Source organism: Pseudopipra pipra, chromosome 2, assembly GCF_036250125.1.
Source record: "Pseudopipra pipra isolate bDixPip1 chromosome 2, bDixPip1.hap1, whole genome shotgun sequence".
Lineage (NCBI taxonomy): Eukaryota > Metazoa > Chordata > Aves > Passeriformes > Pipridae > Pseudopipra > Pseudopipra pipra.
Genome location: NC_087550.1, coordinates 48,950,335 through 48,972,935, shown reverse-complemented (window position 1 = coordinate 48,972,935; position 22,601 = coordinate 48,950,335). Strand labels below are relative to the sequence as shown.

At 42.2% G+C, this 22,601-nt stretch overlaps 1 long non-coding RNA gene across 8 annotated transcripts in view; it reads right to left on the bottom strand.

Annotated features, from left to right (window-relative positions):
* The window catches only part of LOC135409639 (uncharacterized), a 78,439-nt gene that overhangs the window by 53,347 nt on the left and 2,491 nt on the right, over positions 1 to 22,601 (bottom strand). Inside the window, exon 2 of one of the 8 annotated variants that reach the window (XR_010428286.1) lies at positions 9,700 to 9,981. The exons of the other annotated variants lie outside the window; for them this stretch is intronic. This is a non-coding gene — a long non-coding RNA (uncharacterized LOC135409639). The remainder of the gene's footprint in view (positions 1 to 9,699; positions 9,982 to 22,601) is intronic. 8 annotated transcript variants of the gene reach the window in all.

Genomic DNA, 22,601 nt, shown 5'->3' with positions numbered 1-22,601 from the left:
TGTTGCCGACAGCTTGAAATTTCCATTTGCAGCTCCTTCCTGTTTCTTTTTCAGACATGCATCATACAAACCCAGAGAGGCTGCACAAGTTTACCAAAATGGTGAAAAGAGAGAACATTCCTTACCACAATGAAACTTTTAATGTGCCTAGTCAACACTGAAGCAGCAGAGGCAGACCTGGGCAGGCGTTTCCTGATGTTCTGTCAGGTGCCCATAACCACATCCTGAGGATACATACCTTGGTGCCAATGGCTACCTGAAGTCCATGTCCAGAGCTCCCATCCTTCCTGGAATGCCACCCAGCATACTCAGACATCAGCACTTAGGGACTGGGAAGCATGCAGGGGCATTTTTTTAATTTCAAATGTGCAGCACTACTGCTGCCTCAAAGAGAATTGGGTCATTTACTGCAAGTGCTGAAAAGGACTGTGTACGTGATGGGGTGGCATACATCTTATGTGCCCCCAGCATGGGAAGAAACATCCAGGAGAGGTCTACTCCCATTTCATAGGTAGACCCCATGGGAAGTCGGGACTTGCTGCCTAGAGCCTATACCTGCCCACAAGCCTCACAGTCCTGAGATGTCCTGGTCATATGGCACCTAACTATGTCTGGAGACCTCCAAGCCATACAGCACCTCACTGTGCCTGGCAGAGAGCTGGTGGAGCCCGTGGCACTGTTCCACCTTACTGCAGCTCCACACAAGAGCTTTGGTTGTTTCCAGTAGCTCCTCACCCTACCCCACCAGCACAGAAAGTGAGTGGTGGCAGATACATCACAAGGAGCAGGAGATGAGGTACCTAAAACAAGTGAGGGATTTTAACCGCCTTTGCTTTCCCTTTGCTCCCCCATGTTGCACCTGCCATTAGAATGACCAAAATTATCCAGTGATATCATTCATCACCCATAGCAAAGCTCAAAACAGGTGAATTTCCCATGGAAACTACCTGAGCAAACAGGCTTGTCTCAATGCCTAGAAGAATATCTCTGACCGTTTACTTCTCTCCCAGTCATTTTATCAAGAACTGAAGCTCATTGAATTCATGATTCACTCCCCACTCAGTACTGGCTGACTGTATTTGCATGCCTTGTGATAAGAATCATGTTTTTGCTCGGGTCCAGGGTGGCTCTGATATGTGCTAGAATATCTCTGGCTTGTTACAATTAAAATTATTCCAAACTTCATGGGAGAGGCATTTTCATGCATTGCCTTTTTTATAGAGGGCTTTAGTGGGAGTTCACTCAAAGCACCAGATCAACAACAAAGAAATCAATAAATACCTTAGCATGGTGCTTTCCTTGCCTAAATTTGCATCAAACTTGTTTACAGCCAGCGGGACAGGAGAAAAAAGTCATTTATAGTATGTGCTGTGGCACTGCTTGCCTGAATTTTAGGAGTCAGCAACTTTATGATAAACTCTTGACACAGCTTGCAGATACAGTTAAGAATGTCTCTCCGCCTACTGCAGGAAGCTGGTTACTGTATCAAAGATCAAAGTTGTTCACACCAATGCAAGAAGCTTATATACAAGCAAAGAGGAGCTTTAAGTGCTTTGTTTTGGATGCGGGATTTTGCTGCTTTGCGCATATTGGTCTCTAAATTTGACTATAAACTGCTTGAATCAATTCAGAAAAAAAAAAACACTTGCTGCAGCACCACCCAGATTACTCACAGGCTAATCCTCCTGTTGCAGGGACAAGATACCCTGTTATCAAGATGTTTGATATGACTTTGAAAAGATGGGTTTACCGAAAATCATGTTAGAGACTTATTTAGAGAGTGTAATGATCTTAAGTGGTCGTGTTTTAAAAAGGCTAACAAAAGAGTATGTGATCCGAAATAGGCATATATTGCAGGGAAGTCATTTCCCTCTGCTACACATACGGTATCTGCAGTACAGGCAAATGCTTATCAGGAATTGAAGCTCATTGAATCAGTTAACTATTTCACAAAAATAAACTAAGAGATTTTATTTTTTTAATACATCTAAAAAAATCACAAAGATAGACAGGATCTTTTCAGAAGTTGTTCTTGAAAACAAGTGTCCGTGGAATAAAACACAGCTAGGAATTACTGTTAAGAAACTTTTGGTCGGCTTTGGCAGTTTTGATGCAAACCTGACTGCTGCTGGAGTCACTGCTGCAGGACTGCCATGGGAGGAAAGAGTGGTAGGGGAACTCAACTGAGCGTGTCTGCCCTCTTCTCTCTCCTCCACTACAGGATAAGAAATCTGAGAAAAGACAAACCAGATTTTTAAATTGCTTCAGTGGCTCTAGTGAGCTCCTGCACACAAACAGGATTCACGAGCATTTTGGATTGATTTCCTTTCAATTCTGCTCTTTCTGCATCCCTGTTCTGTTCTGGTTTACTATTCTTCAGCTCCCTGTACAAACAGGATCTTTCCTTAACAATGTCCTGCCACATCATCTTCCTTCCTTTGTATACAGGCTGATCCTGCCTGTTACACACCATGTGGCTTCCTAAGGCACCTCGTTTCTCAATGCTATCAAAAACAGGAACCAAAAGCAAAGCAGCAATAAAACACTAAATTCTCACCATAGTTTAAAATGAAATCTTGAAAGTTTCTGATTCAAGATGACTTCTCTGTTAATGGATTTTTTTTTCTAGTTTAGTGCTCTGCAGAATACGTGCAAATGAAGTGTTCCTACTATTTATCAGATTCAAAAGCCTCTCTGGCAAGGTCTGCAACACTGGCTCATGCTGTTCCTCTTTTTTTTGGTGTTAAAAAGTGAACTCAGCTAAGCAAAGTGCATATTGCTTCACTGTTCACCTCTTTTCTCCCATCTTGTAAGGCTTTGCTGTCTGAGTTTTCGGTCTGGGGAGATTTGACAGCATGTCTACAGGGAAAAGAGAAAACCACAGGCCACAGTACATATTGCACAAATGCTGTTATTATTCTGAGGACTGAAAAAACAAGGAAGGAAGCTTGAGGCTGGTGGTTTGGCAGGTGTGAGGCCTTTTTTACACAGACATCTGTTTTAAGTGGTAGCTCTGGGCTGGGGGGTAAGCAGGGAATGCCTGTCACTCCCACCCCTTCTCTGTGTCACAGCACAAGGGGGTTTGGGCTCCTGATGAAGCGATGTCACCTACTTGCTCAATCTGTGCTTCAAGACTCTGCTCTCTCATATTTGTGGGCCAGGGCTGCAAAGTGAGGTGATGCCTCCCTGCAAACTCCGTGAGACAGAGCTGCTGCTGCTGCTGCCACACTAGAGCACACAAAATGCATGAGGTTAGAGTATAAAACATGTGAACAACAACACGTATGCTAAACTCAATGCAAAGACCTAATGAAAACCCTTTGGATGCTACCTCGTATCCCACAGTAAAGTGAATTTTTCTAATCCCACTAGATTATTTCTAGTGTTTTGGGTAACACTGCTAGTGATCCCATTACAGTTTTGAATTAACTGCTTAATTTGGCAGGATGTTACAGCACATTGTCCATGAAGCCTTGCACCATATTTGATGGAATTCATAAGTGTTTGATGGTTAATTATCTATGCAATAACATATCTGGGATCCCCACCTTAGAAACAATCTAGGAAGAAATTGCAGTTTTTAGGGCTGGATCCTGCTCTGCTAAACCACATGTGTAGGAAGGAAAAAAAGGGTTTGCACAATATCCTTGCCAGGAGGGATTCTCTGGGACAAGTTAGTGTTGAGCCACATTGTTATTTTAAATGACAATAGGTTCTTTCTCCTGTAGTTCATGGCCAACTTTAATGAATATTTAGCAACTTAATTATCTTAAAGACTGATACTCCTCTGTTACAGATTGCTGATATTGGTCAGCGAATTCAGAAGTTACTGGGGAAAGGGCAGATATGCAGAAAAGCAAAGACTGAGATATATGTATTCAGCTGTCATTTCCATTAGAAATCAAACTGAAGCCATTTCAAGGTGAGGGGCTGTGGTTAATCCCTCCCAACACACTCAATAATATATATCAAAACGTGTCTCCTTGTCCACCGGCAAGGAGAGTCAATCAAGCACCACTTTATTCTGGGCAGGAGAGGGGCTAAAATTTCATGGGGACTGCTGGGCTTTATGGCTTCTTTGGAGGTTTTAAGCTGTGCTGTGCCATGCCGATGTGCCTTTATTGAGAACTGAGCAAGGGGTAGGTGACATGGTGAGAGAAGTCAGCTCTGTCTTTGCTTCAAGTTGCAAACGACAGAATAAAATCTACTGATGTCCACACCAGAATGGGCAAAATCCTGGCAAAATGAAAGGCTAGGCAGCATTTTGACATTCTGGGAAAGGAAGACAGAATTCCTGACATGAAGCATCCTTCTACCATGCTTAATATGGTATCTAGAACTGCCATGTCATTTGCGTTGGTCACCTGTGACAAGCACCATTGCAGTGCTCACAGAAATCTAATAAACTTCGGAGTTGGACTCCAAGAAAAAAATTGTTTTGTTCGGAGGATTAAAAGAAAAAATAAGAAAAGCAAAGCCACAAAAGGAAGCCTGATGCTCCAGTTTTGGTATCTTAATTTTTTTTTTCTTTTTCCTATCTGACAAATATCAGTGTGACAGCAAACGGAACCCTCCCAGTTCACATGGCATCACAGCTTAACTGTGCTGTGGTAAGTGGTGAATTGATGCTTCGCTCTAGCATGGCCCTAAATTGTACCATTTACATGTGGTTATAGTCAGAGAATACATTTGGTAGGAAATGGCACCTTGTTACTTCTCAGATTATCTGCCCTCTATGGGGTAAATATTTTAAACATCATGCTGGGTTTTAGCAGAAACTTCCCTATTAAAGTAAATGGGATCTAAGAGAGGATAAATGCAAGCATGCAGTACAGGGGTGTTAAACCTATAAATCTTCTGTATCTTATGCTTTGTGCTTTAATCACTGACAAAAGACAAGTGTTTGCTGCCTTTGTAAGGTTCCTAAAGCACAAAGGGAGGGTGTGTGCTCAGCACTGCTTCCTGTAGCACTGGCTGCAGTTACAGCTTGACAGCCCGAAGCAGGAAGGACACAGGGATTCCTCAGCTCCTCAGCGAAGGCTGCAGCTGCACCAACGGGAGGAATCTGGCTTTCAAGGGGTAAGGAGTCCAGTTCACTCTGTGCCGAAGTTACAGTGATTAAACAGCATCTACCTTTAAGCCAGGAAGTATTTTAGCCAACAGCTACCTTACAGGCCCCTTCAAGGTTACTGAACACGTATTAAGCAATTTTTCTGTAAATTTTGTCTTTTGCTCATATCAATCCCATCACAGGTGTTGTTGATAAGTACCTCAGTTTATGTAACAGCAAAGGCTGGGAAAGGCCCTTTCCTTAGGGTACCTATCTTAAAACAAGTAACTTGAGTTTGAAAAAAAAGCCTGCTCTCTCCAGTAGGCATTGTTTCACGGTTTAATACGATAAATGTAGCCTACATGCGCACGATATGTCTGGCAGCATTCTTTGTTACTTCACTAGATGGCGTGTGGCCGTGCCTGGCAGGGGGGAGAGAAGGGAGAAGAATTAATTCCCTGTGCAACTGGCTGCACTGCTCTCCTGCCTCTGATGTGCCTTTTAACAACGTGGGTGTACGAGTTAACATTTCAAGGGTGAGAACTGAACTTCCAGCATGAGGAATAGGATGTCCTGAAAACAGCTTCATTTTCAAAAAGCTGAAACTTTTGCCTGAAGAGTGCCCTTAAATCAGCAGTGGGGCAAGACCGGAGGAAAAGAGGTTTATTACACCAATCTATTTCCTAGACAAAATATGCTTTCAGAGACCCAAGATCTTCAAATCTAAAAAACGCCTAAAGAAGAGCTTATGTGTCTGCTTTCTACAATGTGGACAGCTGGTCTAGTAAAAGACCTTATCTCTTCCTATAAATTCTGCCATGCTTATAGCCTCACACCATTACTGCTGCAACACTGCTGGAAAAACATCCAAAACTTCATATGGTTCTTCAAAAGGCAAGTCATAAGGTTAATTTGTGCTCTCACTTTCCCTGGTGTATACCGTGGCATAGCTGTCCTCTTTTGTTCTTCTATTAACTATTTATGCCTCTCACTTTGCAAAAGAACAAGACTGAGATCTGCCCTGAGGCACTTCCTCTCCTGGGATAATGCAAAATCACCCTTGTCGGGCATTCGGGCATTAGCAGTGCACTAGCAGTAAGAATCTGCTCCTTTCTTGCTTGGGGATATAGGCATTAAATCTTCAAGGTCTCAGACATAAATTGCAGAAGTAGCTGGATCCATTAAGGAGGTTACAGGCTCCCTAACACAAACACCAACAGTGAAGCTCGCCATGGTGAGGTTTGTTGGTGAGCACATCGGCTCTCTCTGCACCTTGGGGGCTGTGTGGTTTCACACTGGCCTAAGCTGACCTACAGCTGGGCTCCTGCCAAAAGGCAGCTCTCCCCCTCCGGTGACTCTTGTGGTCCTTTGGCTGTAGGGTCTGTGGCAGCAGGGGCTGGTTAGTCTAGATAAAATCCTCCCCTCCTGGTTTTTTTCTCTTTTGGTAGGATTCGGTTTGCTGAACTGGCTGGTCAAGGAGATGGTCAGGGGTGCCAAGCTGGAAAGTGCAAGACTGGCCTTTCTGCCAGCAGTGTGGGCTGAGCCACCAGGAGCCAGAGGGCTATGCACCACAGTGGGCTTCTGCAGTGCCCGGCAAACTTCCCCAAATGCTGTGGGAGGTCGGGGCAGGCCACTGCCTTAGGATGGGATGCAAACATTCCTCTGCTCCTTTGAACACAGAGAAAAGGGGTTTCAAAACCATCTGTTAAAGAATGGTGCCATGAGGAAAACACATCTGATACACATGTAAGTGAGGGGTTTTCCTGTGGTATTTAGGCCTGAGGTGTTTACTGTTTTACCATCCAGCTATGCACCCAACCCACAAATGTATTCAGTGCAACACAAGCACCAGATTTAACACCTGCTACACCATGGCTATAGTTACAACAGCAGCTTATACCCTGGCTGTCTCAGCCACCAGTGCCACAACATAAGCAACGCTCTCTCCAAGGAACAAAATTATGTCCAAAATCAAGTGTCTTCCTTTGTCGTTTATGGCTGATGGCTGTTCCTGATGGCAAAGTGTATTTGGTAGGTGCCTGGCTTGGGGGAGAGCATCTCATGAAGTGCCAGTGCTGCAGGTGCGTGGCAAGATATGCAGAAAAGGATCTAGTGCTCACAACTGACTAGGGAAATCAGGCAAACACTGGCAACCACCTGAACAAGAGGCCCCCTGGCATTCCCTGAAGCAAGAGCTCGTTTTTCCCTTGTGAGTCAGTGTGTGGCCCCTGTAAAATGAAGCTACATGGTAAGACAAGTTCTGCCAGGGTTAAGCCTCAGCAGCCTCTCCACTAACCCTCCCCTGAAGCAAAGGAGGTTTAAGACGATAATGGGAGAGGAAAACCAGGGTCATTGGGATGGCTTACAATCAGTTCTGAAGGAGAGCTGAGTTGCTACCCAACTTTCTTATGTATTTCTATGAAATGAACCTCGATTTCTTAGATCAGCTCACTCAGCTACCTCAGCCTCCAAGTGCAGTTGTCTTAGCTAACCATTTCCCCATGACATCACTAAAATTTAGTAAGTCAAAATATCTGAAGGAACCCATAAAAAGCTGTGAGTCCTTACTGTATATATTCCAAATAGCCTATGCTTTGAAAATCACTGTACATGCAACAATTCTCTGCAACACCAGTATCCCCTCAGCTCAGTCTCCTGGTCCTGGGTCCCACTCTGCTATTTCTTCACTTGGTCCCAATAGGCTACCAAGGTTTAAACCTGTCTGTCAGTATATTGTGTTTGAATTCCAGAATTGTTCATATATGTTTCTGCCTCTAGTAAACTTACAGCTATGAGTAAAGATCCCATTAAGAAACAACAGTTTGGGCTATAGAGAAATGCTGCCAACTACTGTAACAGGAAAACATTACAGCTCCCTTTTGCCCCCAAAATAACATTTTCTTGCTGTGGGTAAATAGCTATTCCAGCTCTCCCGGGGGCAGTAATCATGGCCCTCTCTTTCTCCAAAGGCAGCACGCAGTCCTCCATCCAAGAGAGAAGCTCATTGCCACAATGCACATCCAGACAGCATCGGCCTCTGCCCAAGAGTGAGGGTAGCAGAGGATGAGAAGACCGGCAGAGAGGGACGTTCCAAGGAAGTCGCTCATGCACATGACAGAAGCTAAAAAAGCATTCCCCACCAGAACAGCACTCAAAGGACTTCATCTGGGCTCTTCTCTGCCTGGGAAGGGATCTTATTTGGTTTCTTATCCTTCTACTCCACATCCTAGAACCTGTAATTCTAAAAGTGAGTCAGTGTCTACAGTGACACAGATGGCATCTGGCGATCCAGAGCCCTGGATGTGTTTCATGCAGTGCCATCTCATTTCTGCATCTTGAGGCAAGTCTCCTTGCCTCTGCCATCTTCTTGCCTAGCTTTATTTCCCCTGCTGCTCAGGAAGGTCACAGGGCCCTAGGCCATAAACTGTGTGTTCAGAGCACCTAGTGAACAACAGGTTCCTTGAGCTGGGATTTCCGAGTACAAAATAAAATAACTGTAAACCAAGGAAAGTAACGCCATTTATCAAACTCAGTTATACCACAAAGAACAAATAAACAGAAACCGTAATCAGAAGTTAGTCCTTCACCTGTAGTCTGGTTTTAGTTTGTGTGAGTTTTGCCCTGAGGACCTCTTTCCTCACCAAAATGATCTTGATCTTCCTGATATTATCGAGGTGTCAACCTGGAGTAATTTCCAAGCAGCTACTCAAGATCCATTAGTATTAATCTACTTTGAGATGAACATTTGCCTCATAAGGCTTTACTCTGCTTCCTGCCTCACTGTTCATCAGTAAGATAACACCTGAGAAACAATGCTAGTGCTTAGAGCAAAAAATCAGGACAAGTGAATCCAATCCCAGCTTGGCCACTGACAAGAGACAAATCCATGTCCCTTTTGTTTTCCCTTTTCCTATCCGTAATGGGAGTAATACTGATACCTCTTATGGCAGAGGCACAACTATTTGTTTGTAGAACACTCTGAGATGATACAGCACATCTCAATAAGAGTACAAAGTGCTACGGGTGTTTCTAAAGAGTGTGATGTGTGTCCTAAACTAATCTGTTCTGATATGACACTTTACACATCTGATCCCCTACCACAACTCTACTATAAAATAAGCTGTGTTTTGGGTGAACTGTTTATTAAATATGCAACCATGAATTTAAAAAAAGCCTTTCAAAAGAGTCTGCTTTTTTTTTAAATCACTGCATATTGCAGATTTGAGCTAATCTAAGAACAGCATATTATGGCCACAAGAAGAGTTCATAGAAGATTCTCCAACCTTTCTATTAGGTATGCATCATGTTAGTCCAATGCAGTCCAGACCTTTAGGGCTTCCAAGGGCCTAGAATCTGTGTAAGGTCTTTTGATCATGACAACAGCATGAACAAGTGGATTACATAACTGATGAGCTAGTCACATCTTGGTAGGCATAAAAGCATTTATTTTTTTGTCACCTAGCAATATAACAATGGATTATACCTGCTTCTTTCAAGTCTTGCTGCAAAATGTGCTTTGTCTGTAAATGCTCATCCAGTAACAAAGGGGGTACTGTAGAAGGGTACAGGCTCTGAATTCCTACTGTAAGGTCCTGAGTCTGAGGCTGCAGATTGCCGCTGTCAGCAACAAAACTCTAAGATATACTCACCTCCCTTCATAGTCCAGGCTGTGCATTGCCACGTATTGCTGCACTTGATCTCCATCACGGTTTTGTCCTCTGCATCACTTCAGCAAAGTGACAGGATCTCCAGCACAAAGCAGGTCAGGTCTGGGATGGGTGTATTTGGGCAGGTCCTCAGCACTGTCTCCTCTTCAGCATCGTGGGGTGCCATGCAGTGTACATTGATACTTATCACTGACACAGCAGTGATCATGGAGCACTTCCACCCAGGTCCTGGGCACAGGGTCCAATTCCCCCTCTCTAGGTCTTCTGGACATATAGAAAAAGTGTATTATGTTCCTAACAGACAATGATGAAGCAGGAAATGCATTAAATATGTATCTGGCCTTGCACTATGCAATACCAGAGCCACAGCTGTCTGCAGCACACTGAGATACGCATGTCCTCTGCTTATCCAGAACTGCCCCATATTGTCTCTGCACATTACAGCTCAGCCTCTCCAGGGAACGCTGTGTTTGCTGTTATATTTGCACAGCAGCCAGCGCTTTGCTTTCTGGTCTACGAATGGTGCGTCCAGAAATTTGCTGCTACAGTGGTGCATTTCAAAGAAGATAATGCTGTCCTTTTCCCTGCTGTTTATTGTAATCCTAATTTCTGACAAACAAAAGAGATGAATTCTGGGAAATTTACCAACAATCAAGAGCAGGGTAAGCAGGATGGCTTTATAATATGTACAGTGCTGTGTGTAGGGCTCAACAAAGCCTTCTACACTGGGCAGCTCACTCACACCAGGCCTTTAGACTGATGCATCAGTGATAAGAACAACAAACCTTATCTGTTCTGCAAATTGCAGCCACAGATCATAAAACTTCCAAACTAGCAACACAACAACCACATGGAAAGCTTATGACATTAAATACATGAAAGGAACGCCTCGGGACTATGAGAAGGAATTGAGTACCTTCAGCACAGAATGGGTAATCCTCAGGGGACTATTTAAAAATCAGTGACTAGTTATGCCTACTAGTTTAGTCAGTCAACAGAGACATCAAAAGTTTGTACAGATGAAGTTTTCTCAGGTACAGAAGAGCAGAGCAAGACTTTCCTTTCTGATAAGTCACTTGGCTCTACCCTTGGGGCAGGAATCCTTCAGAGATGTCTTGGGGTTTCTTTTGTCATTTGATGGGTTTGCCTCTGACATATGAAATCATGTGAATAGATGGCTGAGGCAGGGCAGTAATACCAGGTGCAGTTAGGATGTGTGTGGCAGGGTTTATTTCATGGCCATAACATGCAGCATGCTCCCTCTACCCGCAGTTCAGCCCCAGGTGCTCTTGATTCAGGACCCAGGTGGAGATCGTGGGTGATCTATCCCTCAACTGCCTTACACATGCAGAGCTCAGGACTGCAGCCTGCACTGCCCTGGGGATGCCTGAGAGACAGACTGGGCTATTACTTTGCATATAAAGCATCCTGGCCCTTCCTCATGTTGCTTCCTTCCCTCCAACAGCCTCCTTCATTTCCATTCTGCAGTGTCCCCCATCCATCCCCTCCCTCCTTACCAGTAGCTGCCCCTCAGCCCCAAAACCTGGCTGGAGCAGTGATGTAGACAGGGCTGTCAGCATAATGCAGAGGAACGGTGGCAAGAAGTGTTTACCTTACAATAAGGTAAACACTCTGCACCCTCTAGCCCTCTTATTACTGTTGGGACATGAGCTAAACTGTTCCAGCCAATTCGTCTTAGTCCTAGATACACGTTGTGTGAAGGCAGGGCCTGAACACAGCAGAGAAACCTCTGATACGTAGTGTGCACTCGGGCAATGCCAGTTATGTGGGTAGAGTTCACTGAACAAATGTAGATGCTTAAATGGTAGGTGTCCATTTGGGAGTTAGTCACCCTAGGATGCCATTTTAAGTCAGAGAGAAATAGGCACTTTTGGCATATGATAGAAATTTACGCTCAGTTGAGCTAAATTGTGTCTCATGAGCTCCTGCTTCTCCCTGCTGACAATATATGGAGTCAAGCACGAGTAGCTCACAGGTAAATGCCTGTACGACACACACCAAATGATGGGCGAGATCAATCACATTTTGTACAACTTAGTTTTGACACAGGGATGTTACATATTATGGGGCTGCTAGAAGGGAGCTTCGTAGGGTGCCTGGTGGGGCACACTCTGGCACGTAACTGCAGAGGCCAGGGAGCCAGACGCAGAGGAACAGAGAGACAGTGACAGACACAGCAAAACCCTTTGGGAACGTGGCTGCTGAAGCAACCATGACTTCATTAGACTTGCTCAAGATGCCCTCTAGCCTAGACCTTTCACCTCATTTAATGGTTTCTTGGCCTCAATCCCTTACAATTCTGAAACGAAAAAAAAAATTCTCTTTTGACTCCTGTTTTCAAGACAGGGCTGTTTGATTTGGAACACTGCATTGAAGTCTGTGCTACTGATTGATTTCAGGTTTATTATATTTTCCCCTTTGAAACATGCTACAGTAAAAAAACCCACTTTGTCGTTTTTCATGTAACCCCCCCCTCCTTTTTTTTTTCAATCTTAGCAAATGCTCAGTCTTTTCCACTTCAATAGCTTGAAATTCTCCCCTGGGAGCCCTAAGCTCTTTAAATATTTTTACGTTGCCAGATTTCTTATGTTCTCTCTCCAGGAAGCCAATTTTGTTTCTAAGCTCTTGAGAGTAGTCCAGCTTCATCTTTTGCGCACTCACTGCATCACAATAAAATGCTGCCTAATTGCTGCCTCAGCTGAGTCCCAAAGGTGCTGGAGTTTGTCTCTAGGCTACAGTTGTAGACAATAAACTCTTCTCAGACTGAAGTTAAGCCTTTTTATTATTTAAATCTGAGTCATGTAAAATCAGTTTACTAGCAAGTTACCCACAAAGATCTAGTATAGAAAGAAACTCCCTCATATTGTTTTCCAACACAATGAGAGAATGATCAGATATACAGATTTGCAAGTGGCTTGTAATACAAGATGTACATACAAAGACCAACATTTAATTTAGCCAAAAAGACATGAGAATGTTTCTGTGAGCCTAGAAGTTACTCTCAGGCCTTGTCTGTTTGGTGTTCTTTACCTTCAAACTGAAACTGGTGGTATGAAAAACACAGCAACTTTCCTCTAGCTTATCCATAGCCTGAAATACCTATGAAAGAGGAAAAGCAGCTGAAGATAACAAATGCCAGATGTGCAAAAGCCTTCTGTTCTCAGTCTAGCACAACAGTGAGAGGACTTAGTAAGCATTTTGCTAGAAAATAAGCGAGAATATACTAAAACTGGATGGCTGCACCCCCATCAAGCTTGAGAAGACCTGTGCAGCAAGGGACAAATGGACAATACAGGGAGTGAGAATGAACACATACTCTTTCTCTCATCAGCACCATATTCAGCTATCCTCAACAGCAGAAGCAGACATCCATACATGGCATTTTCTCCCTTTGTGTTCCTTTTCTGTAATCTGTATTTTAAACTGCTTATATTTCTGTGGTACAATATGGCTTCTGATGAAAGTGCATACTCCATGGACATTACAGTAAAAAGACTTATTGATCATTCTTTTAAGACTCTAATTTCTTTGGGTGCATCTGATGCTGTGTGCCCAAATCCACAGTGTTAACTAAGCAAAAATGAAGCTGGAAGAGACTGCTAGATTGTCTCAAAATGGTTAGACTGTCCTTTAATTAAAAAGGTCAGACATGATAGCAGAGACTTGACATAGTGTTTGTGGTGGTGTCTCTGGTTGCACACTTGCAACCTGGGACACTCATGAGCAAGGACAGATGATCCAAATGGCTCTTCGTGTATGGCTCCTTTTGTCAGCACAGAGTGGATGCAGGCAGATGCATCAATCTGCAGTAACTGCAAGGAGATTGCTAACCACACACCACACACTCACTGTGCAGACCTCCTCCTGTTGCTGGGGTCTCTCATTCCTCATTTATATTTGCCTTGATCATTTACTGAGAGCAAAATGGCAGACATGGCGTGGACCGCAGAACCTTCATTACTAATGGTGATGCAGAAGACAGGAAGGATCCACAGATCTGAAGTCGATTTTGGCAGGCAGCAGCTAGAAAAGCTAGGACACAATTTCAGCCTTATTCAGATCAATAGGAATTTTGCCACTGATGTCAGTGGGATGAAGATTTCGCTCCATGTCTGCTTGTAATCTGAGAACATGTATTCTGCAAGTCCAGGAGACACAGTGAAAACGGGACCCCACAGAGTTCATCTCAGATTCACTGCAGAAATAAAACTACATGGATTCTTTGTGCCCCTCAGTTATCTGTAAAACAAGTATGATAATGCTTTGAGTGCTAAACAATACAAGGTGTGTAGGAAGACACAGTATCTTTTATTAGGCCAACTGAAATAGCTGGGGAAAAACAGACAAGCTTTCAGGCTTGTCTGAAATGCTTTGAGATGCTCTGATGAAAGGTTTTTGAGCTGTGCAAGTGATCATTAAATTACATTCTTCCTCTCTCTGGAAATCATTTAGTGATATTTCAAAGGAAAGATACTGTACAGAAATAACTGATTTCTATTGCAAGTGCTGTCTGGAGCTAAATATCTTCTTTCCTCTCCCTTTATGAACTAATCTAAAGAAAATATGTTTTAAATTAGCATGTTAAGAACAATTTTGTGGTATAATATATAGTTCTGTGAAGTGTTCTATGTTAAGCATAACCACAAGATCCTTAAACATATTTCAGTACACTCAAAAAAAATGGCTGGATTTCTGTTTAATGCTTTGTGGAAATTATGAAGTTATCACTGTGAAGAAATTAGAAAGCATAGAACGGCAATGAAATTGGCAAGTAAAGAAAAAAAAAGGCAGATATGAGTAAAAAACTACATTACACTTGTAAACATTGGCTAATGAGCCCCCAGACTATTACAATTGAGTGTGGACATCATGCATTCAAAAGGTGTGAACCAGTTAGTATCCATAAAAGAGTGACAGAAACAATCAAACAGGAAAGACTAAATGAGCTGGGAATGCTCACTTGAAATTAGACAGGGGTGAGAGATCAACACCATTATGGTATCACAGCTGTGAGTGCCATCATGGAGTCAGTGGACCACTGAGGTTACTGTGGGCCATGAATGGGTAGGTGAGGGAAGGTTTAACTCTACATAAATCCTACTAGTACCACTTTACTAGTACTTTAGTTCAGTGTCAAGACATAAGTGATGTCACGAACAGAGAAAACTGGGGGCAGAGGAATCTTTAAATATGTGAAAAGTACTTGCAAATAAGGATGAAGTAAATTTGTGTCTATTAGAACAAGAAGAAATTAGGGTAAGTTGCAGCAAAGCAGATTTACATTAAACCACTCAATAACTGTCCAGGATTAAGGAAAAGTAAGCATTGGCAGAGACTGCCTAGAGAAATGGTAAAACTTTATCACTGGAACATGTGAAAAATGGCTTAAATAAATGTAATCAAAAGTTTCACTACTGATGATTGTTCACTGAGGCAGAGAATAAACTTGGAGATTCATCTGAGAAAGGTTACAATGTGTGACCAGGTCCTTCTGGATGTGTTCTCTTTTTCCTGCCTGGAAGACGTTGTTGAAGATTTTCTGTCTGTGTGAGATTTTGAGATGCATTCCTCTGAAAATATTTGTTTGAGAGATGAGGGGCCATTCATCTTCTTAAGTCCCTGTTCCTCTCTCTGCTGATCACAGATGCAGTCACAGATGACTGGCTTGATATGGACACCGACTTACTGAATCCACAAAGTTAGATGAGACAATTACCATCCTTAATGACAAATTTTGTCCTTTCTTATATACTTCTAGATATAACACTCAAATCTTCATTACTCATTCCAACTATAATTACTTGTTCTGCACATATGAGGTGGCACCCATAACACATAATCATAATGTTATTTACTGCCCTGCATTAGTAATTTTATCACATTATATTTAGATGCCATATGGTGTGATGGAGAATGCAATGAATGTTTCCTATGCAGTGGATAGAAAGCTCCAAGAAAACAATTAATATAATCTATTCTACTTTTGCATTGCATTGCTACTAAGAATATCATTGAAGTAAAAGATCTCAGGAAGGAAAATTCTATTTTTAGATCTAAGACCCAGCCAAAGCTCCGCTGAGTTGCAGGTAGATATACTAGCTAGAAATGTAAGTGGCTTTATTTCAGCAGTGTGTATGAAAGAATAAGGCGCTTCTGATGTATGATATCAACCACTTCTGTTTTCATAGTCTGTATACAATAACATGTGCTCACCTAATCTGTATGAATCTATGTGTTTATATTGTGCTTATCCCCCCATAGGACTAGAACTGGGCACTTTATGTCTACACTATTTTCTGCACTGAGGTCCTGGGAGGAAGTTTGAGCACCCAGCTGTCCCCTCTGCTTAATTGTTAGCTCTGTCCTTGGGGATCTGTCCAGGTACATCCTATGCATTCAAGATAAGGCATGGATCTTGAACAGTTCACTCTTGGGATTCCCCTCAAACAGCAAGGTCAAGAACATTATATTTAGCTCCCTCAGACCCATATTGTCTTTCAACACTATTCCCGCAGGCTCCACACTCTTCAGAGTGCAGAGGAGGGACACCACAAGGTACATAAATGTGAGATCCAGGGTACAGGGCTCTGTGGCGTGGACAGAGCAATCTGTAGTAGCCCTAAGCATCCTGGATGTGAGTCAGCATGCATCACTGAGCCTGGGGATGGAAAACTGCTCCCTCTCTTCTGTGGATATGCACTTTGGAGCATGGATACACTCATAGGCTGTCTGCCCATACCAGCCAGCACTGCACTGAATAGTGGTGCTGGAGACTGCTTTCATCAGGTAGAAAGGTCCCAAAGACTGTCTCAGTAGGAGGTGAATTTTTTGGTATATCAGCAAAACAGAAACCCAGAATAAAAATGGTAAAAGGGACAAGGAGAAACAGCACAGGATCACCTTTCCCATCCTGAGAAATCTGTAGAATATTATTCTCCTGTGCTCTTGGAACAGCTTTTTTAATAACCTTTGTTCTTCTTTTGTAACCTGTAATTATGGAAACCTCAATCTTGTATATTCTTATGCACAAGTACCCTCAACATACATGTATTTCTCCACTGTAAAAGAATGTGAAGAGGTAAGGCTCTGTACTGATTTTGGCTGGCATAAAGTTAATTTTCTTCAAAGTAGCTGGTATGGGGCAGTGTTTTGGATTTGTGCTGGAAACAGCAGTAACACAGGGATGTTTTCGTTACTGCCAAGCAGGGCTTACACAGCATCAAATTCTCTTCTGCTTCTCACACCACTCTGCCCGCGAGTGGGCTGGGGGGGCACGTGGAGTTGGGAGGGGACACAGCTGTGACAGCTGACACCCATTGACAAAAACGGGTTATCCCATACCATGTGGTGTCATGCTCAGCATATAAAGCTGGGGGAAGAAGGAGGAATGGGCAATGTTCAGAGGGATGACATTTATTTTCCCAAGTAATCGTTAAGTGTGATGGACCCTGGCATTCCTGGGAGATGGCTGAACACCTGCCCACCTGTGGGAGGTTGTGAATGAATTCCTTAATTTTCTTTGCTTGCTTGTGTGGCTTTTGCATTACCTATTAAACTGTCTTTATCTCAGCCATGAGTTTTCTCACTTTTATTCTTCTGGTTCTCCCAAACCACTGGGCAAGGAGTGAGTAGCTGTGCGAGTCTGAGCTGCCTACTGGGGTTAAACCTCAACTAACTTAGTTACTAAAACTTAGTAAGTATTAAAAACTACTAATAGTTCTCTCACCTCATTGGGTTTGTGGCTAAAATTCCTAATATATGCTTGTTTTAAAAGAATACTGTTTTATAACAGGATAGTTAATTCTGTAGCTACATGAAATACCTTAACTGCCAGGGACTGGAAAGTGTCCTGGTGGTGGTCACCAATGGCATCAAGTCTCTCTGAACTGGAATGATGTTTAATAATCAGAAAATGAAGCCTTAGTGACATATTAACCGCTGAGCCTGGATGGTTTTAGAGGTTAGCACACAAGGCAATTGAACGTCACTTGTTGTAACCAGCAGTGTTCTATGCATAAGGAGCAGCTGCGCAGCCTGGAGGTGCGATTCAGCTGGTCAAATGTAGGTATTTCATATCTGAGTATCTCTTACAAGTCATATGAAGCATCCAGAAGGCATTTCCATTTGATTTTGAATTGAATTGAAGACAACCAGCTTATGAGCAGGTGCCTGCACTGTAAACCATTAAAGCTAGCTACGTTGCACCTAGTATGTCTGTTGAAACATTAGCAGCCCTTGGCTGAAGGGTGGGCAACTTCTTAAACTACTCAAATTTTACTGCAGCTGCTCTATATTAGTGGCAACACCATGCTCCTAGACTTATTTATAAAGTTTAGCATACCTTTTCATGGTACATTTGTAAATGCCATAAATAATTTTGCTTAAATTATGGCCATTTTTTACATGGATAACAGAGATACATGGCTAGACTATATCTTACAATGATGCAAATCATAATAAACTTCTATGACATTTGTGAAACTATAATGGTATAAAAATCATGTGTTTGAATAGAATGATGCTTAGGTACAAGACTCAGTCTCCTTAATTTACATCCTAAAGCTAAACATATCATTTTCTTGGTGGCACATTTGGCAAATAGGTCTCTGAGTTCAAGAACGCATTTCTGTGCCTTGCTGAAGCTCATCCCTTCCTCAGACATGCCTGACTTTTATACAAGGTCATGCAGTAAACAAAATCAGAGACATGACCTAGGTTAAAAGTTACACCTTCTTTTGCAGGGTTCCTTTTAACCCAGATGATTTCACCAACCTAGTTGGCAGGGCCACCACATCAACAGCTGTACTCGCACAAGCGACAGAGCGATACATAAAGCAGAAGGCAAGAACGAGTGCTCAGGGGTGAAAACCAGTTAAGTCAGTTTAGTTGCCAACAAAAAGATGCACAGAAATAGCACAGAATGGCATTCAAAGTTGAAGAGCCTCCTCTAGATGATAATTCAGAGTAGAAGCCTAACTAACAGTCTGAACTGCTCTCTGGAGGAGCCTCTCTCATTCCTTCAACTATGCAAGGCATCTAAGGAGACAAGCCTCCTAATTTAGGCATCTAAGTTATATGTTTAAACGTAGGCAGTGAATATTCCCCCTGAGAATGTGAATGGGATGTTATAATAGTTTAAAACATGTTTAACTGAAGCTGTGATACCAATGTCTGGTTTTTTTATGAGATACTGTTCTTTGTGCCACTGATCCTCTACTGACACAATCATGTTTCTCATTTATTAGATAAATGAACAACGCTAACAAAATGCACATTGTTCAACTACAGTCCAAATTTTGAAGTTAAAAAAAGATTCCCAATTTTACTCTCAAAATACAAACCAGATTAAGTTGTTCACATGGAAACCACTGCTTGTTCCCTGTAGTAATCACATTAGGGGACCAGAAAGGGAAAAGAGATTCTTCACAATGATCACCAGCATATATTTAACTTTCTTGCTCTCCTCAAACATTTTTAAGTTTTCAATTAGGAACTTTGATCTGTAATTACATCTTGCCATATACTACATTGCTCCTACCTATTCAGAATTTTTACATATTCAGTGATAGGGATTTAATAAGTTATTGATAAATGGCAGAGGCTGTGAAGTTGTTCTTTCAATGCAGATGCATGGCTTACCTCTTGTCCTGTAAAATCCCAATACTTAGGCACACACCAGAACACATCTTTCTCCAATGTAACCACCCTCATTGCCATTGATCACAGCACTATTCAAAGGGCTATTTCAGATAGTCCTAGAAGGACTGCCAATACATTATGGAATGCTCTTTAAATGTGTCTTTTTTTCTGTCCTGGATGAATATGTTTGCAGGAGTGGATTGTTAATACAAATTTATTTTCTAGTATCTCACACTGCAGAACTGGAACTAACATGCCTAAGAAATCAAAAATCCTGGGGAAGCCATTAATATGTATTAGACTGTGCTTTGTTTATTCTAGTGGTTTGGACATCTAAACAGTGTGTGCAAAAAGCTGTCCAACAGCTCCCTTATTTGAAATTGCCACTGTTAAGTCAAAAAAAACACCTACAGGAGAATAATATATACCAGCATGACTTAAAATTAATGGCCATGCCTGAGTTAACAGGCTCATCTGATGTAACTGGTTCAAACTATCAAAGCCCAGAATCCTATGGTTTTGTGTCCATTTCCACTTAGCTCTCATCCCTTCAATAAAGCTGCCTATGGATCATACATGTTATTGCAACTGTGCACAGAAGTAGGTACTGCAGGTAGCCCTAAAAGGGGAGCTGTCAGTCATTTCACACAAGCAGACTGGGCAGCTTGCCTTGTGCTCAGCAGAGGCACCAGCTCTGTCCATTTTTTTCTACTGTGTGCTACTTACTACAAAACTAGAAGGAACTCAATTAGACCACCATCCTTTTGCAAATGCAGTAGAAACTGGCCAGTGAAGTTCAAAATGATTGCAATGGGATAGACAGTGTGCAACTCCAGAAGTGTCACATCTTTAGAAAAACAGCTTAAAATTCACACTGTACCCTGAAGGAGTTATACTGCCAAAAAAAAGCGCATCACGAGAGATTTTCTCTCAGTTGTCAACCCTAGCAGACAGATTAAGGGAACTTTGCCACTTGATACTGTCTAGTGCTCTGCCACAGGACTGAGATGCTGTGAATAAACTTTCCTTCCGTGTCCAGGTTTTCACTTAACAGTTGCTGACACACAGCTCCCTGGACCTGACTCTACTTTCTCTGACGTTTCTGTCCAAGTCTTCCTCTCTATTTGTTTGGACTACTGTAAACTACTTTCTTATTTCTTCTCCGAAGTGTAATACTCCAACATATGCAAAATGCTCCTGCATGTTGAGTATACACAGAAAAGAAACACGATATCCTAGTTCCTGTTAATTCTTCTGATTTCTGTCTGCAGACTCAAAACAGAACAGGTGAGGGTTTTTTCAATGTACTGTGGGCTTGCTCCAACCCATTTCAAAGATCCGTCTTCTCTTCTGCCTGTGTTTTCCATTAATGTGACACTAGCTTGTTCTTTGTCATTTTAATCAACCAACTCAAAGCTGCCATGACAGCTTTCCCTTGCTATGGCCTAACAATACAACAAACATATTGGGTAGGACTTCTCTCACCTACCTTTAGGCATCTACAGTGCAAACACTTATATTTATGCTGATCAGCTAAGTCAGCTATAAGCTCTGAAAAAAAACTAAACACATTCAGGGCACAGTCCATGTTGGTTAAAAAAGGAATTGTATCCTCAAAGTATCACTCTCTCCCTCTCTCACTTAAGAAGAAAGCTAACTCAGAGGCAGAGACCTAGAAGACAGATGTCTACATTGACCAGATAAATAAAAACACCCTTGCCCGTTCCTACTCTCACTTTCCAACTTAACTGAAATCCCATTTGAGAATCAACTGCTTTCCCTTAAACTGTTCTCTATTAACAATTCACGTCATTTTGAGATGTGCCTTATGGGAAAGATATTGACTAAATGTTTCTGTGTTGCCACTCCATCACAATTTCTCAAGGTTCAGACTTTGAGGTCCTTTCGTAGGAGAGAAATCGGTGGATATGTCACACTGATAAATACCATAACATAAAAATATCTATGCAGAAGAACAATTACTTTGTGTGTATGAAAATTAACAGTCTACTGATGCCTCTACTGACTTGTGCAAAACTTCCCTTGGAAAGTTAATGCCCGTGAATATGTAACATGCATCTTCTTTTCCCTATTGCTTCCCTATTGTTTTTCACTTTCCAATATTACAGTATTTCTCCACACAACCTGTAAGACCTTCGGTAAAGAGTTAGGTTTGCATGTGAGCATTAAAGATTATTATGAAGGCACAATAATTCCTGTAGTCTGGTTAAATATAATTGCAAGGGGAGGGTAAGACAAAAGCAAAGGGCAGTTCATAATTCATAGACTTCTCACATGTTTTCAACCTTCTCCTGCAGAACTTTGTGTGTGGGAGGAGGTTACAAATGAAGCTCTCTGCTACTTTGTGCTAAAAGCCTGTGCCAGCCCTCAAGTTGCTGGAATTTATGTAATGATAACCAAATCAATTCAGAAACCAGTTTTGTTAATCTGACACAGACCCTAAGAGTGGATAGCTTTAAACTTCTCTGACAGTGTCTGCAATTACTCTAGCTGAAGAGACACTTCTGAACCAAACCTAATGTTCGTGGCAAAAGAGTTACATTAATTTATATCAGCTCCTGACTGAACTGACTAGAATAAATCAGAGCGAGAGGGCACACAATCAGCTCTGCTGGCAGATTCACAGATTGCTGGAAAGGGGCATGATAAGTCCCTGGGGTTTGGCTGTGAGTAATGCTCTCCTACACCACCATGGCTGGATCCTGCCTAACCACAGTTGCTGACACCCACCAACCTCACATCTTATCCAGAACTGCTAGGTTTAAAGCCTCTATCAAAAAATAAAAAGCTGTAAGCCATGAGAATATACTCATAGTAGAACAAGCTTCAGTGGTTTAAGGTGTCACACTCCTCCCAGCAATTTCTTACCTTCTCTTTGCCTGAGATTACTGCCTCACAGCAGAGTCAGTGCAATGAAACACATGCAGTAGTCCCAGCTGCTTCAATACAAGGTCCAGCAAATTCGCTTAAACTGCTCCCAAACATGACTTTAATACCATATTTTTAATAAAATGGATTAGGAACATTAGTGTTTTCCAATCCAGGGACTATTGTGGAGGCAGGAACCTTCAGTAAGGAGGCAGAATAGATGGTCAGGGTAGCAGTTTTTTGTATCACTCCAGCCAGATTTGATGGAGTCTAACCACGGCAGCAGGAAAGGCTATGAAATTTTCATGCTCACAGCTGCCATTTGTCTGCCTTAT